This window comes from Pseudophryne corroboree, chromosome 4 (genome assembly GCF_028390025.1).
Source record: "Pseudophryne corroboree isolate aPseCor3 chromosome 4, aPseCor3.hap2, whole genome shotgun sequence".
Lineage (NCBI taxonomy): Eukaryota > Metazoa > Chordata > Amphibia > Anura > Myobatrachidae > Pseudophryne > Pseudophryne corroboree.
The window spans coordinates 438992252-439015449 of NC_086447.1; positions in this window are offsets into that span (position 1 = coordinate 438992252).

Sequence of the window (23198 nt, forward strand, 5' to 3'; positions counted from 1 at the left end):
GGTACCGGTGTATAATAAAATCTGGTTAAAAAGGAGTTTAGGAAAAAAGTCCCAGTGTATATTTATTTATTTGGACATATTTGCTAGTCAACCTCCTATTAAAGCAGAAAACTCCACTGTATATTGTCTTTCCTTTCTACACCTCCAAAAAGGTATATAGGGGATAAATCAGATCTGATCGTTGCTGTGCGTTTTCGCACAGCAAGCGATCAGGTCTGAACTGCGCATGCGCCGCAGTGCACCGGTGCATGCCAGAGATCCGATTGGCATCTCAGCACAGCGATCGCCTCTGCCTGATTGACAGGCAGAGGCATTCGTTGGGCGGGAGGGGACGGGCCGGCGGTGTTGGGCCACAGATTTGGGGATGCGGTTCAGGCAACGCAGGCATGCCTGGACCTTGTGGGGTTATAGCCGCGGTGGCTACGTGATGTCACACATCGATGCGACCCAGAGAGCGATGGGTAGCTCCCTGCACGCTGATAAGGAGCTACTCTTCAGGTACAAAAACATTGTCGCCGTGCAATGCTTTTGTACCTGTGCGTGGGGGAGGGGGGGGGTAGAGCCAGACATGTGGGGTGGACTAACCTTGTGCTGGGTGTCCCCCTGCATGTCTGTGAAAGTGATCATAGATGTGCTAAATTTAGCACATCTACGATCAAGTCTGAATTACTCCCATATTGCAATGCTCACTACAAATGTCAGATCCCGTGTTCCACACTGTGGGGTGGTAATGCCGTCAGACACGGTGTTGGGAGGCTTGTGGCTGGATCTCTCTTTACTGTGTAGCAACACTGGTGGTTTCCAATAACATCCAAATGACCACTTCTGCGGGAGCGGGCAGGCACCTTAGCATGGCCGCAGCTAGGGGGGGGAGGGGGGGGCTTGTGGGCACGTAACCTGGGCGCTGGATCAGAGGGGGCATCAGGACAGTCACTTTAATCCCCCCTAACACCTCTCCTCCGTTTGCGATTGCAAGGAGCTGGGCACACTGCAGAAACTATAAAATAAACTAAAGTTCCCAGCAGCCCTTGTTTACTTTCAGTTTATTTATTGCAGTGCGTCCATCTCTTTGCAACACACAGCCGCAGAGGAAGAGGGTGTTAGGGGGGGAACTAGATTTATAGGGATCACAAGGGCAAGTTACCTCAGCTCAGTATGACTCAGGGTGGTGCCACCCAGCCTTCAGTGAACTGCCTGCATTGCTGATGTCCTCAGCTCCTTCTACAATTATTGTGCTGGTGCCACCCAGCCTTCAGTAAACTGCCTGCATTGCTGATGTCCTCAGCTTCTTCTACAATTATTGTGCTGGTGCCACCCAGCCTTCAGTAAACTGCCTGCATTGCTGATGTCCTCAGCTTCTTCTACAATTATTGTGCTGGTGCCACCCAGCCTTCAGTAAACTGCCTGCATTGCTAAAATGTCCTCAGCTTCTTCTACAATTATTGTGCTGGTGCCATCCAGCCTTCAGTGAACTGTCTGCATTACTGATGCCCACAGCTTCTTCTACAATTTTGCGCTGGTTCCACCCAGTCTTCAGTGAACTATCTGCATTGCTGATGCCCTCAGTTTCCTCTACAGTTATTGCGCTGGTTCTAAACAGCCTTCTGTGAATTTCCTGCATTGCTGACTCCTCCCAGCATTCCATCAACTCACAAGTTCTCACGTGACTTTCTGTTAGGTGACAACCCAGCTACTCATTGCACTGGTGGCTCTCACCCCCAGTGTTAAAGTACCCATAGCTGGTCATCTTTTTTCATAGTGCCTACTGCCTAACTGCCATGTCTGTATGAGCAGATCATTCATCAAGCCAGCCCTATTCTGTCCACAGCTCCCAAGACCTAACCCAGTGTCCAGTACTAGTCCAGGTTCACAAACAACCTCAGCCGTGACAGTATTTCTCTGGGAACATTCTAACCCTTTGCATTATTCTTTGCAGATACTCACCAAGTTGCTATGCACATGGAGGTGTGTGTGTGGTCCTTCCATTTGATGCTCACTGAAGCAGTTAGCGGCGGTGGTTGTGGTGGATGTCTGCAAGGTGGTCCTTTAAAGAAATTTAGTCAGTTTAATATAAAACATATAAGTTATATATAAATATATAAGCATAACACAATCCTACAAATGTACTTACCTAGCTGATGCTAAGTCTGCCTTTGGGATGGCCAGGATACTTTGCTCTTCCCTTTATCACTTTTCCGTGTGATTATATATTTACAAAAAAAGTAATGCATTAGCAGAGCAGACAAGAAACTTTGAAGCAGATGTATTAAGGCTGGAGACAGCATAGGGAAGTGATAAACCAGTGATAAGTGCAAAGTGATAAATGCACCAGCCAATCAGCTCCTAACTGTTCATTTACATATTGGAGATGATTGGCTGGTGCGTTTATCACCTTACACTTAACACTGGTTTATCACTTCCTTATGTCATCTCCAGGCTTAATACATCTGCCCCATTACTTGGTATAGGACTAATGTAAAGGAAAAGTAGCAACCAAAGAGGTAGTCATAATGGCACATACAGTAACTCCCTTGACACAGGCCACATTCTTATCATATGTAAAGTGCACATTACTTTGCCTTTGACACAGCCATAGGCACCTCCCACACTGTGTCAGCCACAAGACAGCTGCACAGACACCTCCTCCACATCCAACCCCATGCTCCCACTTCTCTCTTTCATCATAACAAAAAACACTGATAAAACTGATAACCTCACACATACACACACGCTACACTCCCACACCACAGACATTCACAAATAATGACCAGACAAAACTCAAAATTACACAGGACTAAAACAAGACACACTTTAAAAATGACAAGACAACACAACACACACACACACACACACACACACACACACACACACACACACACACACACAAAGACAATGTACAATCCTCAGGAAACAATCACAAAATATATCTATAACTCACCTCTCCAACGACTGTGCAACCACCTCAACCACTCTCCACCGCAAATGCCACCAATGCACGTGTTCCCGGTTGTTTGTGGGCTTACTTAAGCAACTTGGTGATGTCAATGCACCATGTTGGTTTTCTGACCAATCAGAATGTGTTGAGGTAATGTGTCAATTTACACGACTTGTGGTGCGAATTAGGGTGCGACTTGTAGTGGGATTTGAGGTGTGACTTGTGGTGTATATTGAGGCATGCGTCTTCAGAGGCATTCAGAGGCAGAGGCATTCTACTGCGACTTATGGAGCATTTAAATGTGACTTATGAAGCGACTTACCATGTGAAAGCCGCAAAATCGACACAAAAATCACAGATGCCACAAAGCGACAACATACGCCATTAAAAGACAAAGACGCAAGTGAAATGCTTATTAGTAAATATGCGATTTTTGTTCCAAGGATTAGGGGCTGTAAGGGACGATTTCTATTCTCACCAAAAATCGATTCTTAGTAAATTTCCACCTTAAGTATGCATCACCTTTACACTGTATATGCAGACACAGTTTCCAAAGAGCTGGGGAATCTGTGTATGTACGGTAATCCTAAGCAAATACAATATAATTACACAAATGTTAATGTCACATGTTGTATTTTATCAGAGCAAACTCTAGTAAATAATTTTATTTCCATATAAAGTAAAATAATCTTTACACTTACATCCACTGACATCAGACATAGCTGACATTCATAACTTATATATGAAAGTGGTTTCATTGAAATATACACCAAACTCCTGGTTACATTAGTAAAATAATTGCAAAACTGAAATAAGTGTAATTTTAAACAAAATACAGCCTATGTTTATGTGACGTATGCTCCCTAATGTCAACAGAAGTTCCATGCACTAGATCATGATTACACATAAACTGTATTAGCAGGCTACTTTTCCAAGATCTAATTATTTTGATATGTGAAATTACTTTAAAATCTTAATATACATAAATCAGATATTCCACAGACTGATCGTTACTAAAAATAACTCAACAAATTTCCTCAATGGATTAGATCTTGGATGTATGAGGATACATATTATGAGCTTTTTATTGTTTTATTCATGACTATAAAGATAAGTTCAAATCAGAAAAGGCAGAGACCTCATGGTTTTATGATACATCCAGAAAATAGAATTTGCCAGCTATGAGTTTAAAATAGGCATTTATCTGATTAATTACACTTAGTACATATTATATTGTTGATTTTGTTATAAATCCATGGAATTTGAATTGATTACATAGTGCAATGATAATATGTGTACAGGAAATAACATGGTAATCCTATTAAGACAAACAGTGTAGGATATACTTTGATACTTTTATACCATTGATTTAGTGAAAGATCAGTACATTCTTTTTTTCTTTTTTTTAACTTTTAAATCTGGTTATGTTGTTTTTTGTTTCCTGTTGATGGGCCTATGAGACAATGGAGCAGGAAGTGGATGAAGTTGTGTCATCAGGTGTTTTCTTATTTATTATATAAATATTATGTAGGCTGGACTTCTGAGGGGGGCGGGCCGACAAGAATGGGCACATTTTACCTGAGCTTCCCTTTTTCCCTATGAGTGTAGCCTATTCAGAGACGTCTAGCTGTAGGATGCTTGTGACACCTCGGCATCTGTGGGAAACAAGCAGGCAAGTCTGGCTGAATGCACCAGTTCCCTGCACCCATCACAAGCCCTGGAATATGGTCGTGCTGTTGTAGGGTGCTGCTCCATCATGCCAACCGCCACCCTGCTCATTCCCCTGGAGAGCAGTCCCTGACTCCTTACAAGGGATGGGAATCAGAAGCCTGTCATGAAATGGTTGAATGGGATTCCACCATCAAATGTTGCGATTCAATTGTACAGTAGCTAACCATTGCATCAATAGCATTCAATGGTATGTCCATTGTGATGGTCCATGCTTGCCCAGTTACCAGGTTTGTGCATGTGCAATACAGGATGTGTACTCATACATCACTTCTGCATTTGCGCCAAACAGCACCTTTCGGCATGCCAGGTCCCATTAAAATGTGCTAGCATTGGGCATTTTAGTGGCAATGCGATGCAGCTATGATGCACCTGTCACACCTGAGGGCTGGGGCTGAACTAAGGAAGCCTCAGGCATAGGGGCTGATGTTTACTTAAACCTGGGAGGTAGTATAGGGTTCTTGGACATGCAGGGAACCTTAGCATTGATGCCCGAAGGTGTGACCAAGACAACTTGAATAAAAGCAAAGCTTGTTTATTAAGCACACAGTTCATATACACTTCGGCAGTTCAGAGAAAGGATATGCTCAACGACAAGGATGTGCAGATTACAGGAGGCAGTACAGTTCCTAAGGCGCAGTGGTAATAGGTTGCTGTGGCAATGCTGAGAACACAATATGGAATAGTGCTTGCAAGACCCGGAGATGGAAAGTCCATTTAGACCAACAGCTAACCACTGTATAGGTGAACGAACAGGTACAGGCCAGAAGATGGCACATTGGAAGCTGGAGATGATAATGTTGCACAAAGGTAGAGATGAGCTCTGAAGAACTGCCGGGGTTGCCGGGTAGAACTGGCCAGGTGGTAAAGGTGCTGAGGAATTAACCAATGTAGACAGAGTTCGATGGTGAGGGCACCGATGGTGAACTGTGGTTCGTTGTTGGAACACAGATGGTGGATGGAAGTGATGCTAAACCACAGCTGAGAGCTGGAAGCAATATTGGAGTACCGCTGAGAGCTGAAAATGATACTGGAACACTGCTGGAAGTGATACTGGGACACCGCTGAGAGCTGGAAGTCGGTGAAGAATCACTGCAGGTCACAGAGAGCAATGTAGGAACACTGCTAGAGTCAGGCAGCACCTCAAGGTGGAAGCTGGTGCGGGTTTCTTTAAGTGGAGCAAGGTCACAGGAGCTGGAATACCTGAAGACAGCATGAAGGAACATCCACAGACAGGAGAGACATCTAATACTGGGATAGACAACCAAAGCACTGATGATTAGGCAGCCTTGATGCAGGATATTTATACTAGCTGGGAAGCAGGTATTGGCTGAGCAATCAGGGAGAGTCCAGAGTGCAGTGGATAGGCTATGGAGAATCATGTGATGAGACCAAACATGGCTGCGCCCATATTTGGTTCTATAGGGAAAGTCTGTTTGTATCAGCATGTGGAAACATGCAGTAATGGTGGCGGAGGCCATGGAGGACAGGAGACGCTATCCACTGGAATAGGAGGAACATGCTGAATGGTCACCATGACAGCACTGCACGCAGACAGAGCAGGTGGAAGCCAGGCTTGGAGCACAGGGACAGTCTCAGGAGGCACTTAGAAGGTAAATAAGTGTGTCTAATTACCCAGATCGTGACAGCACCCCCCCATCCCCTTTAGGTGTGGCCCCAGGACACCTCTTAGGCTTACGGGGAAACTTGGCGTGGAAACCTGGACCAACTTAGGAGCATGAACATCTGAAGCATTTGTCCAGGAACATTCTTCAGGCCTGTAGCCCTTCCAATCAATCAGATATTGAAAGTGACCATACCGAAAGCATGAGTTCAGAATCTTTGCCACCTCACACTCGACACCATGTTGAGTCTGGACCTTGGGCGCTTTGGGAAGCGCTGACTGAAACTGATTCAGGACCACCGGCTTGAGGAGAGAGATATGAAATGTCCTAGGAACCTTGGATTGAGAGCAGGAATTGCTTTACGCTTCTTGTCTGCAAATTTCTTGTACCCTGAGGAAGCTTTCAAAAAGGCTGACCGAATATTCTTCCAGTTTTGAGAAAACTGTCAAAGAGTAATATCAGCTGCAGGTATTGACATTGCTAGAAGCGGTTGGAATTTGGGGACCTTGGGATGGAACCCATAGTTGGCAAAGAAAGGCGTGGAAGAAGATGAGGAATGATACTGGTTGTTGTGACAAAATTCGGTCCACGGAAGAAGATGAACCTAGTCATATTGTAAATAGGATACATAAATTCGAAGGAATGCCTCCAAGTCCTGACACAGACTTTGCCAGAATTTGGCTACAAACTGGACTCCTCTATTGGAAATTATTTCTTGAGGAAGACCATGTGATCTAAAGATTTCTTGGAAGAATACTTGAGCCAACCTGGAAGCTGACAGAAGACCAGTGAGAGGAATGAAGTGTGCCATCTTGGTGAACCGGTCAACTACCACCCAGATGGTATTGAACTTGTTACATTCAGGAAGATCAGTAATAAAGTCCATTGATAAATGAGACCATGGTCGATGAGGAACTGACTAAGGCATCAGTTGACCAGCGGGCGACTGGAGAGGTACCTTGTGTTGGGCTCACTTAGGGCAGGATGCAATAAACTCAGTGATGTCTTTCTTTAGGGTCGGCCACCAGTATGATCTGGAAACAAATTCGTAAGTTTTCTGAATACCTGTGTGTCCAGCGAAGCGAGAAGAATGTGCCCATTGCAAGAACTTCTTTCTTAGAGTCGGTTTTACGAGGCTTTTGCCTGGTGGAGGCATAGAGTCCACTCCCATGGTGGAGAGTGCCACTGGGTCGATAATAGGATGCTTACCAGTGGATTCAGACTCATTTTCTTGCTCCCAGGTGTGGGAAAGAGCATCAGCCTTACGATTCTGTGTCAAAACGAGCGCTTAAAGTTGAACCTGGAAAAGAAGAGTACCCATCTGGCTTGACGCGGATTGAGACACTGCGCAGCTTTCAGGTGCAGAAGATTCTTGTGATCTGTTAAGATGGTGATAGTATGAGAGGCACCCTCAAGCAAATATCTCCACTCTTCTATGGTGAGCTTGATTGCTAGAAGTTCCTGATTGCCAATGGCGTAGTTGCGCTCTGCAGGTGAGAACTTCCATGAGAAATAGCTAAAGAGATGCAAGTTGCAATCATCAGCTCTTTGGGATAGTACATCACCAACTCCTACTGGTAAAGTGTCCACCTCCAAGGTAAATGGTAAGTTGATATTTGGCTGTTTCAGAACTGGAGCGGATACAAAGTTTTGCTTGAGAAGATGAAAGGCTTGAGTGGCCTCTTCCGACCACATGGAAGGATTGTCACCTTTCTGCATGAATGGGGGCGGTGATCAGTGCCACGATGGTGGATAAACCTCATATGAATCTCCTATAGTAGTTGGAGAAATCCAGAAATCTTTGAACACCTTTCAGTGAAATGGTAATAGGCCAATCCCGGATAGCCTGGAGTTTCTCAGGATCCATTTCTAGACCGGAACCAGAAACGATGTATCCTAGAAATGGAATCAACTTCGAAGACACACTACTCTAACTTGCAGCAGAGATGATTGACATGGAGATGGCACAGGACTTTCTTCATCCAATAATGATGTTCATGAGATCATTAGTGAAGATGAGAATATCATCGAGATAAACCAAAACATGTCCGTAGAGGATATCATGGAAAATTTTGTTGACAAAGTGTTGAAATACAGCTGGAGCAATGCTGAGTCCAAAAGGCATGATGAGTGATAATGCTGATTATCTTTACAGGAATAAACGCTATACCTTATAAACACTTAGAATACACTTTAGCATGGAGCCGCTGCGGCCGCTAAACCTAGTACACACACTATGTACTTTATACACTGTTTGCGTACGGAGTCCCGTATCACTGTTCGGACTTAGCGTACAAACGCTGTGCTGGGGGTACAAAGTACACACAGCGCGCACACACCCACAGATACACTTTAAACCTTCACAGTAATGCAATGCAATGATAATAATATACTTTAAACCTTAGCAGGGCAATGAGCACACGACACCAATTGTTATTAACCGCTGGGTTCCGACACCACAGTGGATTATTTCTGAAAGGGGGTTTACAATACAAATTATACACTACAATACAAGACAATATGTATAACAGAATAATGGCTACAGTCAATATACATATGTGAGAATATTCGCGTGCGCTTCCTGGTCCAGTCCTCCGTAATCAAATAGATAACGTTGTGAGTCTTGTGTCTGGCCGGCCTGCAGCAGGCTTTATTTATACAAGTCTTCCAAAAGCAATACAATGGATACTGTAATCCCTTTGTCCATTGGACACAGAGATGCACTTTTACAGTACAGGAGAGGTCATAGGTTGATTTGAAAAGGTAGGCGATGTCTTTCTCAACTGCTCTTGTGGGTGGTCTCCTCTGGATTCCCTCCGCATACATAATATACAGTAAATACAGTTTATATCTATATTCTGCTTCTGCACATAACTATCCGCAGGAACATGCGATCTTCCGCAGACCAACACCGGAATGTTACCCTTAAAATAACCTACAGCTGGATACCAAATACCACTTTTTAACCTTAGTCTGTCCCCTCCTATCCTGTAAAGGTGAATCCCTTTGTTCTGCAACCATTTAAACAGCTATAACTTTCTGATGTGGTGCAAGGAGACTATGTGTACATTGTGCACTATTTGGATTAAATATATAATGTGTTCTGATGGCTCTCCATGCGTACACAAACCCTACCATAAATACCCATACCACGCTCCGATGCGCAGGACCGCGAGAGCGACCACACGCAAAGTGCGTACATGTGCACGCACTGCAGAACAAGTGCACGCGCAGTGGGCATGTGTGTGCAGTTTATACGTGCTGTGTGTTATGCAATATTTTTCGACTTTGACATGAGGTACTCGTAATGTCCATCACAGGTGTTAAACGTGGGTTTCCACTCATCACCCTTTCGGATACAAATGAGATTGTATGTACCCCTCAAATCTAACTTGGAAAAGATGGTAGCTCCACTGAGACGGTCAAATAATTCTGTGATTAGAGGTAACAGATACCGATTCTTCACTGTGATGTAATTGAGCCCACAGTAATCAATACATGGACGCAGTCCGCCATCTTTCTTTTTCACAAAGAAGAAGCCTGCACCTGCTGGAGAAGAGGAAGGCCGGATAAAACCTTTGGCAAGGTTATCTTTAATATATTCTTCCATGGCGTGGGTCTCTGGAAGTGACAGAGGGTAGGTGCATCCCCAAGGAGGAGTCTTCCCTGGGATGAGATCTATAGGACAATCCCACTCCCTATGAGGAGGATGAATATCTGCGGAGGACTTACTAAAGACATCAGTAAATTCTTGGTACTGAGGAAGGAGAACATCTGGAGACTTGGAACTGGAACTTTGAGCTGGAAGGACGTTTTGAAGACATGTTCCAAAACAGGAAGGACTCCATGCCAGGATTTGTGTAGTCTTCCAGTCAATCTGAGGATTAAGAAGACGTAGCCACGGAAGGCCCAGAACTACAGGATGTTTAGCTTTTGGAATAACTAGAAATTATATCAGTTCGGAGTGAAGAGCTCCTACCTTCAGATGGATAGACAGGGTCTTGAAATTAATAACTGCATCAGAAATCTTACTGCCATCCATGGCAGTCAGGCACACAGACGACGAAAGTCTCTCAGTGGGTAGAGACCACCGTTTAACAAATTCTCCAGTAACAAAGTTCCCAGCCGCTCCAGAATCCAGAAGAGCAATGAGATACCTGAAGCGCTGAGACACTTGAAGAGATACAGGAAGATTACAATCACATAAAAATGGAGTTCATTACTCCTAGCCAGCCCTCTCCTTGACTGGCTAGGATTTGGAGTTTCCCTGATGCTTAGGACAAGTGTTAATGACATGGGATGGAGTAGCACAGTAAAGACACAGGTGTTCGGACAGACATCTTCTATGCTCTGCAGGCAACAGACGAGAATGTTTAATCTGCATGGGCTCATCCTTAGGTGGAGATGGCTGATGAGGAGGAATAACGGCAGAGGTGTTAGGAAGCGTGGACCTTCCTCACTCAGCTGCTCTTTTTCATGAAATCGGAGATCAACCTTTGTGCAGAGAGATATGAGCTCATCTAACTTTTGAGGTAAGTCCCTAGTAGCTAGCTCATCTTTGATCCATTCGGAAAAAACCCGTGTCAAAAAGCTGCATAGAGAGCGTCGTCATTCCAGGAGAGTTCAGACGCTAGAATCTGGAATTGCACTAAGTATTGGCTGACTGTTCTTGTTCCCTGGTGCAGCCGAAGAAGGTCGGTAGAGGCAGACGTCACTTGCCCTGGCTCAAGGAAGATGTGCCTGAAGGTCGCTACGAAGTCTGTGAAGGAGGAAGGTAAATGGTTAAAACATTGCGCTATGTAATACTCAAAAATAGAATAATACATAGATAAATTGTCTGTGAATCTGTCAGAAATGAGGTGGGGAGACTTCATTGAATATCATATAAAACACATTTATTTTATAGACACACAAAACAAAAACTAGAAAAATAAAAAAAAAAGAGAGTCATTTTCTAAATAAAAGCATACGCTAAAATGACATGTTGTCCCAAATGGGGCTAACTCTAAATGTCACACAGATGAAAATTGCTTAGCTTGGTTTAACCAAGTCTACATGTAAATCTATAGTACTCAATATGAATGGGTTACTAAATGTCCTTTATGGACAATGTGAAACATTTGTTGCAATGAACTCGTGCTGGATCCACACACAGAATGTTTGTTAATTTGCATGGTGGCGTACCGGCTGCAATAGAAAACAGTTCAATGTAGTAACTGAAAGCAAATGCTGTATATTTACCACCGCTTATTCTCCCACTGATGTGTCGTGTCCGTCCCTTTGAACCCGGTGGTGAGGCTATCACCGCCCCGGCTGGTCAGCGCTGATGTACAATGTCCGTGTTCAGGGACTACGAGCTCCCGCTGATAATTCCACACACCGTAGTTGCTCCTGTCTGTTAACAGCCAGGTGATACAGGTGATTTGTTGTTGGCAGCAGCGGGAGTGCGGCACCGTAATTCAAATGGATGCGACAGCGGGAATGCGGTGGGTGGTCTCTATAGCTTTCTATTCACGTGGTGGTAGACCAGTGCGGTAATATTTGTTAGTGTAGCGTCAACGCGTTTCGTCCCACAATGCCTTGGGACTTCCTCAAGACTTGGTGCCACACTCCCGCTGCTGCCAACAACAAACCACCTGTATCACCTGTATTACAGTGCCACTGCAATGTGCATTAAGGCTCAATCAGCGACCCAGGGGAGACTCCACAGACCAAAAGCTACCCCTCTCCAGTCCTCACTGATCTGCCTGCCTGCACTCGGAGAGTGTCAGAGCAGCAGGGACATTCCCTGCAGACTTTGTTATGATGTACATATTTAACAGCCGATGCTGATCCATCTACTACACATAGCACTGTATCAGACCTACTGTATGCGCCCCCACTCCCTGGCCCATGCTTTAAATTCCTGTTTGACATTAAAAAAAGGGATTAAAATACACTGCCAGTGGCAGGTCACAGGAGGACCTTACACCACCTAGTAGAACATCCATCCCTGCACGTCAGGTGACCTTCGCGATGAGAGCACACAGCAGAACACAGAGTCAGAGGCTCCTCTATTACACAGCAGAAAGGGCATGGAACAAGGGACAATGGAGTACAGGTGCCCCCTTCAGGGCTGGGAACCCGGCCGCAACTGACTCCATTGTCTCCATCCGTTCCGCCCCCTGCACTGGACTTGTAACTCTTTACCCTATGACTGGCTGCAGTAGAAATAGTAACTGTTAATATAACAATCAATGTAATGTCCTGGCATAACTTAGAATTATTGACCCACTGGTCTAAAAGGAAACTTGTGTACTGTACATTGTTTACATTTTTATCCCATTTATTCCTGATCCCCACCTGGAACACAATCTTATTAATATTCTCTTATTGTTGGTTGTAGACTTTACGGTAAATTTAGTCAATTTGATGGTTTGCTGCGATATCCATTCATTTAGCAAATCTGAGATGTACTCAACACAAACTCAATGGGAAATCACGTCAGGCCTGACTTAACATGCCAATAGACAGGAATACTAAGTTATAAATGTTTCCTCTGCAGCTGTTAAAGTTGTCAGTTCATCACTTTGCTGTCAATTTATTAACAGATGAGCGAAAACAACACGGAGTGTCTTTCCTTTAGCTATTGCTGAGTATATAAGAATCTTTTCCCAGTCCTCCTTAGGACTATAATCCTCTCCAAACAAGTGAGCTGCTGATGTCTGTTGCTTATAACAGTGGTATCTTGTATCAATTATAGAGTTCTGAGACTAGGTTGCAAACAGAGAATTATTTCCCTATAGATAAGATCTATCTGTATAATTACTATCTTATGCCGCCTACATATTTGGCGGTGGATACGGCCAACGGGCGACCCGGCGGTGGTGGTGGTGGGGGGTGGAGGGCAGTGACGGGGGGAGTGAAGTTTCTTCACTCCCCTGCTCCAGAGCACTGCATGCTAATATGGACGAGATTGTCCATATAGGCCTGCATGCATGAGCGAGCCGGCACCAACGATGAATGATCGCGGGCCGTGCATCGTTCATCGTTGGTGCCTACACACTGAACGATATGAACGAGAACGTTCATATCGTTTGTTATTATTTGCCAGTGTGTAGGGCCCATTAGTCCTCAGTCTGAGGTTCCTGTATAAGAGGCCCAATGCAAATACACACTACTGTATAATTGTTTCAATGCAAATTACTGTTTGAGTATTCCTCCACATTTATTCTTAACATATTCTGTTTCAGTAATACTGTTCTCTTTCTTTTGTGTATTTAAATACAGCTGACTGTAATCCAGTCAAAGTGTCTCTAGCTTGTGGACTGCAGAATAATGAATTACTCTAGATGTATACTGGGTTTGTGTCTCTCCCTCGTTTAGCTTACGCCTCTGTGCTGCAGAATGATGCACAATAGGTAAACTGAAGAAATTTGTTTCTCTTGCTTATATACTGAGAGATATGTATGCCTGACCAGAGCCGGCCCTAACCAATATGATGCCCTAGGCAAGATTTTGTCTGGTGCCCCCTAGCACCACTGTTAGTTCCGCCTCTGACCCTGTATCCCTTTCCCACCACCATCACCCCTCAGTCATAACAGTCCTCATTTTAGTGCTCCTATCCCCTATATTTTAAATAGGAACAGTGCACACATTCAGTGCACAACTCAAAAAGGTGTGTGTTCTTGCTGGCAAGGGGCATGGACACACAAAAGTACCCCCAGTTCAAATTAGGCCACACAGTAGTGCAACTTTATTCCCATTTTATCATGCGATAGTGTCCCGTATTTATGTTACATCACACAGTAGTACCACTTTGCCTTATATACGTTACTCCTTACAGTAGTGCTCCTTATTCACGTTACATAACATTGAATTGCTCCTTATTCACATTAAACCACACCCTATTGCTCTTTATTCACATGAGACCACACAGTAGTGCCCTTTCTATACGTTATGCCAGTAGAGCACCTTATAAACATAATGCCACACATTAGTAATGCACGTATACTCATAATACCACACAGTAATGCCCCTTACACATATGACACACATTAATGTCCTTATAAACATAATGCACCTAACACATTATGCCAACTTTTATTAATGCCCTTATACACATAATGTCCCTTTCACATATGCCACATATTAATTCCTTTATACACATAATGACACACATAATGCCCCTTACACATATGCCGCACATTATTAGTGCACTTATACACATAATGACAAACTTAGTGCCCCTTACTCATATGCTGCACATTATTAAAGCATTTATACACATGACACACATAATGCCCCTTGCACATATGCTGAACACTACTGTAGAATGAACACACCCGCACACAGCACTCACATGGCCGCTAACACTGGGACCTCTGCCTCTGCTTGGATACAGATGAGTCCTCATACATCTTGCCTCAATATGCCATGCAGCAGGAGACACCTGGCATGAGTCAGCTGGCAGCTCTGCTAACGTCTGGTGTCTTTTTGTATCTTATTTGCATTACTATGTGGCTATGATGCACAAGCAGCTTCTGGTGATTACAATGATATGCGGCATGCCTATATTCTGTGTGCGACTGTGGCTGTATCTGCATATGAAATGCTATGTTACAGTGATTTCCAGGAATACACTGTAACATAGCATTTTGTATGCAGTTACAGCTGCAGTCACACACAGAATATAGGCATGCCGCATATCATTTTAATCAGCAGAATCTGATTGTGCCCCTAGGTATACCAAATGCCCTATGCATTTGCCTAGTTTGCCTATGCCTATGGCCAGCTCTGTGCCTGTCACACCAAAGCAGAGTTCATTATTTCAGCATATAAACTTTATAATGGATTTCATTACACTACTGCCCACAGCCTCTGTCACAGTCAGGATGTAGTAAATGTAATAGACTCCTTCTGGTTGCATTTATCTGTAGCAGCACCAATCCTTACATCGGTAACTCCCCTGACAGTATATAGTCCAATTAATTAGATGTTAGGCTGGCTACTTCTTATTATAATGCTACCTCAGGGCTTCTGATACTGTACAATCCCCTATAGTGAGCCAATTTGACAAGTTGGTAAGGGTTAAATGAGGTGTGTATGGTGCTTGATGCTATCACTTACACCTCCACCATAGCAACGGCACTCCCCCGACTCCTCCTGCACCTTGGATCCTCCCTTTTCCTGAGTACTCAGGAGGGCCTCTGTCTTACAGGAAACTCAAATTCTTTCCAAGTGACGGTGGGTAGAGCCGCCTCCCTGCCTTCCATTATGCTGGTGGTCCCACTACCTTATCTCCGCATGACCTCTCCTAGTGAAGTAGTCATGGGCAAAGTGATTCACTGAACTGAGTTGAGACACATGATTCAGTTCAGTGGAATGTCTCCAGTCAGTGTCTCAGCACATGAATCATGACTCATTTGGATTGGAATGTATTGCAGAGACAGTGCACATGATGCAGTGAGTTGCTAGAGACTCAGCGCTGGCAGACCAATTATTGCATACCTGTTACTGAATATGCACATTACTTCTGGCTGAGGAGAGAAAGCAGCCATGAAATACATATCATTCAGTCACAGTCACATTGAGCAGGAACAGTGAGAACTGAGCTGAGAGCACTGTACCGCAGGGGCTCCACCTCCTGCAGGCTAATGCTGCATGAATCAGATCTGTCCACTGTGTCACTGAGTCTACACAGTGTACAACTGTCTCGACTCACAGGCAGACTCAGGATGAATGAATTAGGCACAGCAGCGCAGCACTCACTGACTGGTGAGTTGTGACTGCTCCCTCGTCCCTCCCACTGGGTGTCATCCGGTATTGCCGCTGGCCAATCACAATGACACACTGAGTCTCCTCCCTCTGGCTGAGAGAGGCTACTGATGCAGCTGTCTCGACTCATTAAACTGGGAGTGACTCAAAGCATTCATACTTCCTGATGATTCGAGTCACTGTGTTGAGACAGAATCAGTAGCCATTTCTGTAGTGAAGTGCCTCATCCTCTGACTGCCTCCTCTGCCATTCAGTAAGTATCTCCACCTGCGTTGCCAGCACCTCCACTCCGATTCCCTTTGTCCTCTACCGCTGCTGGCACCCTACCTGGCTTACTTCACTAACCTCCACTGCTGCCATCCTGATCACCACTAGTCAGCGCTGGGGACCCGTGTGTCCTCTCACAGGGGGCTCTCAAGTCTTCCCGTACGACGGCCGCAGGCTCCCTCTTTTCCTCCCTCCAACTGCCGACTCCTGCTGACCCCCACTCCCGCCACTAGCACGTGGTCTCTCCTTTCCTTGCGTGCAGGGGTTTTAGTAATTCTCCTCACCAATGCACTTTTCCTATCTCTCACTGTCAGCCAGTTCACATATATATATATATATTTATATATATATATATATATATATATAGGCAATAGACGCGGCACTCCTGGTGTCTTGATCAATAAGAACTCGTAGCAGGCAGGTAATGGTGAACAACGTTTCAATGACGTTTATTGTGTCATTTTCCTCAGGTCTCTATATATATATATATATATATATATATATATATGTGTTCACCAGTATATATATACTGGTGAACACATCCGGCACTCAATATTAAAGAATAAATGCCTGGGTGCCGTCCTGGTAATAATACAATGTCATATCCTTCCCCACCTGTGGCTCAGGTGTATGCAGCAAAGAAAAAGAGGCGGCACTCCAAGGACTTATAAATGCTTGTATTCAAATCATTGTGAAAACAGAACAAACGTGTTCATAACAGCAAAAAAAACATGGCAGGTTGCTTATGACGTTTCAAGGAATAACAGCCTTTTCCACAGGTAAGTATACCCATGTGCAGTGAAAACATAAGTGATAAAAGAACCAAACCGAAGCATGAAACACTCACCGTTTAAAAAGCATGCAGAAGCAGGTGTTCCCGGCGCCTGTCACCGAGACTTCCGGGTACGTCATGTGAGCGGCGCGTGGATGACGTGTCCGTTACTAAGCAACGGCTGCACTAACAAAACAGGCGCCGGGGAGACCTGTCAGTAAAGCTATAAAGAGATTAGGACACTATGTGATAAGGCATGCAAAATACATGCTACGACACCCAAGAGGCGGGCGACTGGTGTGAAAAGTGGAAAACAGTTAAAGGAATAAATTAAAAATTACTTATAATCAGCTGAAGTATAACCAATGTGGTAGACAGAGCCCAATACTTGCCATAGCATCGTGCAAAAATTGAACAGCATATAGCCAGATAAAATAATGAGCTAGGTATTATGCAAAGAGTGTACAGCATATGGCCTGATCTGTTGATGGGCTAAAACGTAATAACTGGGTATTGATTGAATCCCAAAAAGGTACATCAAATCAAAACAGAAGGGGGGAGAGAGGGAGGGTAGGAGGAAGGAAAGGGGGAGAATAAAAGGAGAGGGGGGGGGGGAAGACAAGGGAAAACAAGGTCAAAAACTGGAACAGAAGCGCCTAATGTAATAGCAGGTATTAGAGAAATACATTCCAGGTGAATTTTTCATTCAGTCCTTTAGGTGACAATGCATCTAATAGGAAAATCCATTTGGATTCACATTTAGATAACGCTCTATGTCGGTCTCCACCTCTCACTGGGCTCGGGATATGGTCGATAATCTTGTACCGGAGGCTAGATAGTAGGTGGCCACTTTGTTTAAAATGACGTGCTACCGGTTGGTCTACCGGTTTGCCGTCAAGTGATGCTTTGATGGCCGATCGGTGTAACGCCATCCGATCCTTAAGGTTTCTAATGCTCTGTCCCACGTACACCAAGCCACATGGGCAGATAATTATGTACACTATAAATGGTGTAGTACACGTCAGCACGTGTCGAATTTTATATTGCTGACCAGTGTGTGGATTATTAAAGTTATGGCCAGTTTCTAAATATTTACATGTGGTGCAGGGTGCACACCTATAGCACCCTGGTTTTTTAACTTGTGTGAAGGGAGCATGTGGGGTTAAAGTGATGTTGGTTTTCACCAAAAGGTCCCTTAAGTTGGGTCCCCTCTTGTAACTAGGCATCAGGGAAGTGCTTTTAAAGCAAGGTAACTCTTTGTCACCAGAGACAATGGGCCACAGGCCTTTAGTTGCACGTGGGATAACTTTGCTGGCAGTCGTGTACCGGGTCATAAAGGGGATCCGTGATTTCAGCGGTTGTCGAGGCACTTTATAAAGCAGCTGATCTCTAGGAATTTTTAATACTTCATCCCTAGTGTGCATTAGGTCACGTAATCTATAGCCTCTGTGGGCAAACTTGTGGATCATTTGATCCAACGTGGTTGCTAGGGTGGTTTGGTCACTCGAAATGCGTGCTGCCCTGAGCATTTGTGATCGAGGTAACCCATGTATAAGGGCAGGAGGATGGCAGCTGCTGTGGTGAAGCAGCGTATTACAGTCTGTGGGCTTTGAAAAGAGCTTAGTATGTATACAGTTCTCTTTGATCTCGATGGTAACGTCCAAATAGTTGATACTTGTGGTGCTCATCTGATGTGTAAATTTGATGGGTGAATCTACTGTGTTGATGTGATCTATGAGAGTGGTTAATTCCTTCTCTGTTCCAGACCATAGGATCAACAGGTCGTCTATGTACCGTGTATATAGCAATATTTTATTCACTATCTCTGAATATGAAAAGAAGAAGTCATCTTCCTGCTTAAACATATATACGTTGGCGAACGATGGGGCCACTGAGGACCCCATCGCACACCCAGTTGTCTGAATAAAATACTGACCATTATGCATAAAGTAATTTTGCGTTAAGGTTTTTGACAACAGCAAAAGGAAAAGGGGGATGGGAATAGCATCAAAATGGTGTCGGAACAGGAACAGTTCCACGGCTGCTAAGCCACTGTCGTGAGGAATCACCGTGTAGAGATTTTTGACGTCTAGAGTGCATAGCAACGTATTAGTCGGTTCTGTTTTGATGAGGTTCAGTTTATTGAGAAGTTGTGTAGTGTCTTTAAAGAACGTGGGCTGTTCCATAATGTACGGCTGAATCAACTGGTCAAGAAGCTGTGAAATTGGTTGGAGGAGTGACCCCCTTGCAGAAATGATGGGTCGGGGAGGAGGATCCACCGGATTTTGTGAAGTTTAGGAATTGTGTATAACACCGGAGTGATAGAAAAATCGGTAACTAGAGAATTGTAGATTTTTTTGTCAAAGTGTCCTGCAAGGTGAGCTTCCAAAAGGACGTTATCCAGATCGCGTTTGAATCCCTCCGTGGGATTCTTGGATAACTGTTGATAAGTAGTGTGTTCTTGAAGAAGTAGATCAATGTTAGAAATATACTGTGTAGAGTCCTGAATGACGATGCCGCCGCCCTTATCGGCGGGGCGAAAGATGACATCCTGATATTGCGACAAATCCCGTAAGGCCTTTTGTTCAGCTCGAGTCAGGTTGGTATGAACTGTAGGTTGAGCTGCATGATATTTCGTTACTGCTGTGTCCAGCAGACGATTGAATATTTTTAATGAAGCATTCAGTGAGGTGGGATCAAAGGATGTTTTTTTATGCATGGATGGTACTTTATGAAAGATTGATGCATTGCTTTGCTGCATACACCTGAGCCACAGGTGGGGAAGGATATGCCATTGTATTATTACCAGGAGGGCACCCAGGCATTTATTCTTTAATATTGAGTGCCGGATGTGTTCACCAGTATTCTATTGGGAATTGGCCATCTTCCCTATGTATCAAGGCACCTATGTTACACCACTGGTTGTGTAACTGTATTTTTGGATTTTTTTGGTTATTATACTTTTTTGACCATTATTTTGCCGAACTAACTTGTGAGTCCACGTCACTGTTACTTCAGCTGAAGTTCCATTCCAGCAGTTCTGGGCTTTTGGATTCCTCAACAGGTCACCATGTCATCACCACCGCTACCGGGAGCTCTGTCATTCATCGATCTCAAACAACATCTGGCAGAGACACTTAGTTACAATGATGAACAAGCTAACCAGATCCTTTTTGATGAAGACCTTAGCATCAAACCTGAACCATCTTCCACGGATGAGATCTTCCAGACACTTCTTAAATTACACAATAAAGAGACCGATTACCTCCTACACGGAACATCACTATCGGATTATTTCCGTGCCAAAATGATACCACGCGGCTTTAGAATAAAAAACATGCCAACCATTGGCCGCAACAGTGCTGACTTTTGCCGGAAATGGGTATCCATACTCAATAAGTGCAGCTCAGATTTGATGCTGCTGGTGATCGAAGAGGCAAGAATTATACTATCTGATACCAGGTCAAAACTTTCGGCAGCCACTCTAAAATTCAAAATCCAATTGGATGACAAAAGGCTTCAAGCACAATGGGACCGGTTGGACCAACAGTGCAATACATACAGACAAGACCTTTTAAAATTTAAACAAAAAAAACTAGTTACGGTACAATCTGACTACGAAGACCAGAGGGCGTACCAGTGGCTGAATGGAACAGAATCATTGTTCCGCTCTAGATCCCGAATCACCTGAAAAGATAGTAATCCACCATCTAGGAGGAATCGCCTGCAGTCCAACAGCGACAGTGATTTTTTTGGTCACCGATTCGGAAGATCCCCTTTAGCCAGGGCCACACGTTCAAAAGTCGACATACGTGACCGGGAAGAACGCGACGTTGGGGACAAAACCAAAGGATCTTCCAAGCCTCCCATCAACAAAGGGAGGAAGTAATTTTTAACTTGTCATCCCGCAATTTTTCAACTACAGAATTAAATGTCTTGAACAAAGGATTGTTCTTTGTACCCACCCATGCCTACCGGGAACTGGATTGGAAGATAGATCTATATGGGATACGCAGAACTTTGAAAACCAAAGAATTTTTCCAACACCAACCTGACAATGCATCAATCTTTCATAAAGTACCATCCATGCATAAAAAAAACGTCCTTTGATCCCACCTCACTGAATGCTTCGTAAAAAACATTCAATCGTCTGCTGGACACAGCAGTAACGAAATATCATGCAGCTCAACCTACAGTTCATACCAACCTGACTCGAGCTGAACAAAAGGCCTTACGGGATTTGTCGCAATATCAGGATGCCATCTTTCGCCCCGCCGATAAGGGCGGCAACATCGTCATTCAGGACTCCACACAGTATATCTCTAACATTGATCTACTTCTTCAAGATCACACTACTTATCAACAGTTATCCAAGAATCCCACGGAGGGATTCAAACGCGATCTGGATAACGTCCTTTTGGAAGCTTACCTTGCAGGACACTTTGACAAAAAAATCTACAATTCTCTAATTACCGATTTTCCTATCACTCCGGTGTTATATACAATTCCTAAACTTCACAAAAATCCGGTGGATCCTCCTCTCCGACCCATCATTTCTGCAAGGGGGTCACTCCTCCAACCAATTTCACAGCTTCTTGACCAGTTGAATTAGCCGTACATTATGGAACAGCCCACGTTCCTTAAAGACACTACACAACTTCTCAATAAACTGAACCTCATCAAAACAGTACCGACTAATACGTTGCTATGCACTCTAGACGTCAAAAATCTCTACACGGTGATTCCTCACGACAGTGGCTTAGCAGCCATGGAACTGTTCCTGTTCCGACACCATTTTGATGCTATTCCCATCCCCCTTTTCCTTTTGCTGTTGTCAAAAACCTTAACGCAAAATGACTTTATGCATAATGGTCAGTATTTTATTCAGACAATCGGGTGTGCGATGGGGTTCTCAGTGGCCCCATCGTTCGCCAACGTATATATGTTTTAGCAGGACGATGCCTTCTTCTTTTCATCTTCAGAGATAGTGAATAAAATATTGCTATATACACTGTACATAGATTACCTGTTAATCCTATGGTCTGGAACAGAGAAGGAATTAACCACTCTCATAGATCACATCAACACAGTAGATTCACCCATCAAATTTACGCATCAGATCAGCAACACAAGTATCAACTATTTTGACGTCACCATTAAGATCAAATAGAACTGTATACATACTAAGCTCTTTTCAAAGTGTGATTTTGTTGTCAGCACATTCAACTATGTAAAGAACAAAGTATTTAATTAGAATATTTCATTCATTCAGATCTAGGATGTGTTATTTTAGTGTTCCCTTAATTTTTTTGAGCAGTGTATATGTGTGTGTGTGTGTGTGTGTGTGTGTGTGTGTGTGTGTGTGTGTGTGTGTGTGTGTGTGTGTGTGTGGGTGTGTGTTTCAGACAGATGGATATAATGTAAAATTTCAACGATTAACTAATCTCCTAACTTTAAAGATACATTTTCACATGCCCTTTTACCTTTACTATATTAGATTCTCAAGTACATCAATCATAAGCCACATTCCGTACAATTTGTGTACACACTTATATACATATCCTATAGATTGTAAGCTTGCGAGCAGGGCCTTTCTACCTCTATGACTGTTTGTTATTACCCAGTTTTGTTATATCATTGTTATTTCCAATTGTAAAGCGCAACGGAATTAGCTGCGCTATATGAGAAACCGTTAATAAATAATAAATATCTCTTGGTCTTAGCCAGCCATTAGTTTACAGATATATATATACACACACACACACTGTATATATAATATAAATGGTAGGGATCACCCCTCAAAAGCATAACTAGCCCCGGACTTAATAGAAACATAGAATTTGACAGCAGATCAGAACCACTTGGCCCATCTAGTCTGCCCCTTTTTTTTTTTTTTTTACAGTATTTTTTTCTCTAACCGTGTTTGATCCTTATTTCTTTGTAAGGATATCTTTATGCCTATCCCATGCATGTTTAAATTGCTCTACTGTCTTAACCTCCACCACCTCTGATGGGAGGCTATTCCACTTGTACACTACCCTTTCTGTGAAGTAATTTTTCCTCACATTTCCCCTGAACCTCCCCCCTCTCCAGTCTCAGTGCATGTCCTCGTGTC